The 6074-nt window shown below is 45.0% G+C and overlaps 1 protein-coding gene across 5 annotated transcripts in view; it reads left to right on the forward strand.

Moving 5' to 3' along the window:
* Positions 1-6074, forward strand: part of GLIS3 (GLIS family zinc finger 3) — a 504180-nt gene that overhangs the window by 152846 nt on the left and 345260 nt on the right. The window lies entirely within an intron of this gene.

Genomic DNA, 6074 nt, shown 5'->3' on the forward strand with positions numbered 1-6074 from the left:
AAGTTTATAGTTGGTGAACGTTCTCCTACAAATCTCTGTGACTTCTCATTACCTTTTAATTCACTTTTTAATTCATATCTGTGCTTTGTCCTGTCACTGACGATCAAATACCCCCAAGAGTATTGAGGAGGCTCCAGTTGTATCCAGTGACCCATAGTTTATCACTGTAAATGGTCAAAATTTGGGGGAAATCGAATGTTTCTAGAAGCCAGGCATATAAGTTTATTGTGTCGAAGGAGGCATACCGTAATGCCGTAAAGCGTGAGGGCTGTGGCAGATAGTACCTGCTGTATCTCAAGGGAATCACATTCTAAAAGAGAGAGAGAGAGGGGCGCCTGGATGGCTCAAGTGGTTGGGCTTCCAACTTCATCTTGGGTCATGATCTCACGGCTTGTGAGTTGCAGCCCCGCGTCGGGCTCTGTGCTGACAGCTCAGAGCTTGGAGCCTGCTATGGATTCTGTGTCTCCCTCTTTCTCTCTACCCCTCTCCCACTCATGCTCTGTCTCTCTCTTCTCAAAAATAAATAAAAACATTTAAAAAAATTAAAAAAATAAGTAGGGAGGGAGGGAGGGAGAGAGAGACAGAAAGAAAGAAAGAGAAAGAAAGAAAGAAAAGAAAAGAAAAGATTTAGTACTCAATACGAAGTGCTCAGATGGCACCAATTCAATAACTGATCAAAATGGACAACCATGTTAACAAACCCCAGTCCTTACTAGAACCTTTTTATTTCCTTCCTGTCTTCCCATTGGCACATCATAGCTCACCATACCTATCCTTCAAAGTGGATTCATTTGTGGGTATTGTTGATACATTCCTGTATATACATATATATGACGGAAGGAGATTTGGGTGCTGGTTAGGCAGAAAGGACGAATGCCCATTACAGTATTTACTGGCACAGCGTGGCTGTGGCCCACATGCCATGGAGCACAGTCATGCTCGGGTCCCTGGCTGTTATCTGGACTCAGAGCGACTGAGAGGAGCCGGCAGAGGATTCGGATGGCTGGAGGGAGCCTAGGGATGGTGACTGTGGGCCTTGTGGACCAAGGAGGACCAGAGGAAAAACAGGTGTCTGCACGGCATGAGTGCTGTCCATGGTCAGCTCCAATGTCCAGAAGTGAGGTGGAGCCCGAACAGTACCCACAGATGTGGGATGCTTAGGGGAGCATCTTTGAATGATGCCTGTAGAGAGGAGCTATGAGCCCTTCTCATTACCATCAGGCGAAAGCAGCCCCAGGATGGCTCATGGCCAGGCATCTACTCATCTTCCAGAAAGACTGCCACCCTCCTGTACCTATGACTGTACTTGCTCATCTGTGGGGTGGACATGCTGCTTCAGCATCCAAGGGCACCTGTAAGCCCCCTTGTTCCTCCCTCAAGAACAGAGAGTGGCATTCTGGACAGCCAGGGAGAAGGTGGCACTCATGGAGTGGAGGAGATGCCACCCACCCAGCACCATACTCGGGTCCATCTGAACAAATCAGTTTCAGGTTTTATTCACTGGCTCCCGCCACCCCACCAACCCAGCGCCTTGCATATAAGACAGGAGGAACGTATGGCTGTTGTTTTTTAAATCTGCTGGTGTGCCTTAGAGAAGGGGGAGTGGGAAAAAGCTACACGAATGGCGTCTTTTCTCTGGTGGGCAGGAAGGGCAGATTTCCTTAATGAAAATCAGAAAGAAAAGGTTTCTAAGGAAAAAAAAAAAAGATTTCTGATGATAGGCCTGACATTTGTTGAGTGCTAGCCGTGTGTAATACTGGGGAAGATGTAGCAAGAGTGTTTAATTTGATTGCAAAATAACCCTCAAAACTTACGGAAGGGTTTCCTCATTATTGGTGAGGGAGCTGAGGCCCAGAGCAGCTGAACACCCCAAGCCTACCCACTGAACTAGGGTGAGGAGGGGAAGCCTTGGTTTTTCCCTGTGACTCTGATCTGAGGCCAAGCCAGGAGGATGCACTGGATGGTGTGGGGTTATTGCTGACCTAGGACTGAAGTAGCTTTGGGGACCTTGCTGGGAGGGGGCTCTACCCCTTAAGTCTTTGCCCTTAATTCTCCCCAGTCCACCCCCTCTCCTTATGCCTGGTCCCCAGGATCCCCCATCTCGTTCCCTGTCTTAGGATTTCCGTCTCTGCTCCTCATTGGCCCCCACAACTTGGCCTTGAACAGGTAACCGTTGGTAACTTGGAGCTGAAGTCAGGTATCTGCCCAGTGGCAAAAAGAATGTTGTTGTAGGTCCAAGAAAATGACGTGGGCTCCTGGAGAAATGTCAAGTTTGAATTTCAAGCCTGCTTTTTCACAGAAATGCTATGACATGGGTAGTCTGTTTCTGTTGCTGGAAATTAATTTTAAAAAGGGTGGTTTTTAAAAAAGCTTAGATTTCTTCCCGCTCTATGGGAGGTTGTAGCCCAGGTTAAAACCTAGAGAGACTTAATAAATAGTGTTTCCAAATAATTTGTCATCCAAACCGCGCAGTTTTGAGAGTGGAAGAGGGTGCTATTAATAATACCCCAGGACTATCCCAGATAAACAAGGATGCATAGTGACCCTGCGTAAGGGAATTTTAGGATGCAACACCTTTGAAAGCTGGGGACTCCTTATGCATATTTTATCATTTGATGACAAGCTGTCTTAAGGTAGTGTCTTAATAATTTTAGAGAAAATACATGCATGTCTCCAGGGCAAACTTCTAAACATTAGTGAAAGGAAAAGTAACTTTCTGGCTTGCTCGTTATTAATAGCCTCCATGCTTTCAAATTGCCAGTAAGTTTCTCTTGTCTGGTTCACACATTTGGATTCTGTCTTTCATACTGAACATTTGCAAACTATCCAAATATAAACATCTTTAATGAAGCAGTACGATAGTGGGGGCGAAACAGCGTCCAAGGTGTGAATTATGGCAACATCCATAACTCAGACTGAAGTGTGGCTCTTTGTGACCGCAGAGTGGCTGTTTGCCAAGGCGTATAACAGAACACCTTGGTAATTACAGCCCTAGATAATTCATATATTATCTTTAAACGGCTATTTTTAAGTTGGTAGAAACTGTAAAATAAAAAAACCCAAATAGTGAAACCTCCCTCATCTGCAAGTTCTTAAGTTTATTTAAATGACTGGTGTTTATGCCAGGTAGCCTGAAAGATGTTTGTTTCTTTTCTTCTCAATCTTAAGAAATACTATTAATGGGTAATGGGTGAGGGTTGCATAACTGAAACGTGTCTTTCATGAAAGACTTCTGATAAGTCGATACACGTCAGGAACAGTTCTGTACGCTAGACAATGATGTATCAGACCTTCTCCATCTCTTTAGAAAGTTGGGGCTCATATTTTCCTGCTTGTAATCGTAGTTAAACTGTGATTCCTCTGACGTGAATTATATGTGCTTATGAGGTTGGAATATGTGAGGTGTGGTTAGGACAAGCTGCAGGCCAAACCATGAAACAGGTAAAATGCAACAACACTCAGTGGTTATTTGTTTGTTTTCAACACTCTGGGCCCTGGACGCTCTAGGCCTCGCTCCAGGTTTTCTGTGTATCCATCTCCCTTCTGCTTCTCAACTTGGCCTTGTTCCATCTCTTTGCCTTAGGATTCTGATCTCTGCTCAACCTAAAGGCTGTGAATAAGTGATTCTGGTTCACGTGTTCTCCTATGCCACCTTCTTTTTTTTTTACTTTGAAAAGTATCTTTTACCAAAGCGACTTAGAGTGAGTGGTTCTCTCAGGTACCGTGGCGAAGTCAGTTATGAGACAGGAATTTGGTGGGGCGGGGGGCGTTTTTCTCAGCACCCCTCAGATCTCCTTACGTGAGTGTCTACCCATCTTGCATTACGCAACTGACCGGAGTCATTCCAGTTCACTCGGAAACCAGAGCATACCTTTAAGAATAAGAAACAGGCCCGTGAAAAGATTTACTGAAATGTGGGGCTTTCGAGAAGGGACACACAGCGATTGCCAGCTTTGCTCCATAAATCACTATATTTCCCTGAAGGTGGCGATAATCAATGTGCTTTGACACTTAGCGTCAGCAGGCAGAATCAGGGAGGAAATATTTCACATTGATTTGTCTCATCCAGGGCCCAAGCTGTGATGGGAGTTAGCGAATTCTGAAGAATGGCTGATACATCTGCTGGAAACATTCAGGGTTTGGAATGCTCCTGTCTTTGGGTCCCATAGCTTATTCGGTATTGTGGTGTTTTTTTTTTTTTCCCTCTCTTTTTTTCCTCTGTATCAATCGCAATTTGAGAGAGAGAAAGATAAAGGAAAAAAACAAACAAAAAAAACCACTTCACACTGACCACAGATACTTTCCATGTGACGTCTTCTTACAATTTTTCTGGGGGGGCTGGCTTCCTGAACCCACCAAGCCTTAGTGTTGTTTTCCTCTTGCATCCTGGGCAACGTTGGTTTCATAGAAGCCGAAAGAGGTCTTAGAAACCAGTGCAGTGCACTCAGTGAGGTTTTATTTTATTCTTCAGGACACGAGGGTTCCTCCAAGGTTGTCCGGGAAGCTGTGGGGGGTTGGGGGCGTTAAGAAGGTTGATCCCCTTCCATTGGTGCCAACACCTTGGCTTTGATCTGTTTCATACATGTAGCTCTGTGTACGATTTCTGTCCGTCACATCCACTCAAAACGGATAGCTTTGGTCTTTGTGAAGGGATCAGCTCCAAGTGTTCCAAGGACTAGGGCTGGAATATGTGTCCCGAGCCTGTGCCCCTCCTGTCTTTTTTTGTATTGTTACAACTTACGAAAAGGAAATCAAGGCACAACAGTAAAGGAAAAGTTAAGCAAACTGGTAATGTCTGTATGGTGAAATACTGAAATTAAGTTTATGAATAGTTTTTTGAGAAGTGTTAAAATAACAACTTACATTAGTTCATATAAGGTATAGGCTGAATTGCTTTCAAGATATGAATAGATACAGAGAAGTCTAGAGAGAAGAGCCTGAAATGCTGTGATTGTCCCTGGGCAGTGAGATTTCGAGTGATTATTAATTTATTCTTTGACTTTTAAAATATCTCCCCAGTGTTCTACATTGCATGGTACTTTTTAAAGAGGGAGAATGAGGTTTTTTTTTTCTCTCTTTTTTTTTAATTTTTTTTTCAACGTTTTTTATTTATTTTTGGGACAGAGAGAGACAGAGCATGAATGGGGGAGGGGCAGAGAGAGAGGGAGACACAGAATCGGAAACAGGCTCCAGGCTCTGAGCCATCAGCCCAGAGCCTGACGCGGGGCTCGAACCCACGGACCGCGAGATCGTGACCTGGCTGAAGTTGGACGCTTAACCGACTGCACAACCCAGGCGCCCCTTTTTTTCTCTTTTTAACAAGCCCACTGAGGGTGCCACCCAAATCCAGGTTCGGGGGTGTTTTCTGATACAACCCAGGCATGAAGAAAGGGCCAGAGTCTGCCCTCCACTGCGCTGTTCTGGTTCTGTGTTCACGTCCTTTGTCCTTTGTTGTTCAGCAGACTTAGGGTTGTCTGCTGGCAACAATTGTGCCCTGAGTCTTTCAAGTTAGCATCAAGGAACTCTGGTTTTATGTTAGGGAAAGTGCAGTGGCAGTGTTGGGGCTCAAAGAGGATTCATCAACATAGAGCCACTTGCTTCTAGCACGCAAAAAGGACAAGCCCAGGGTTTCAGTCCTGGCTACATCATTTCCTATCTATGCAACTGTGACCAAATTTGGAAACTCTCTGAGCCTCAGTTTTTTTTTTTTTTTTTTCATCTGCCAAATGAGAATGATGATACCTCCTTTATGGTGTTATTAAAACAAGAAAAGGCAGGTAATGTGGGTAACCTAATGCCTGATGTTGATGTGAAAGAAACCTTCAGTCTCTTGTTTGTTGCGGTGTTTTGTTCTTCTGAGTCTCCTCCCTTCGTTACAGGAGTTCTTTGGGGGGGAAGGCACTTGGGCTTTGAAACTGTGTGGCAGAGACCTGGGTGGATATAGCCCTAAGCCTCAGAAGGATAGTCCTAGCTGAGTGGGTCGTGCTGGGCACTTGCAGGGCAACGACAGACGGCAGTTCCTGTGTGTGCAGGGCCTGTGGACCGCCATGGGTAAGAACCTGGCACATGTTTAT

The sequence above is a fragment of the Puma concolor genome, chromosome D4 (assembly GCF_028749965.1).
Source record: "Puma concolor isolate L17-30 chromosome D4, mPumCon1.1.hap2, whole genome shotgun sequence".
Lineage (NCBI taxonomy): Eukaryota > Metazoa > Chordata > Mammalia > Carnivora > Felidae > Puma > Puma concolor.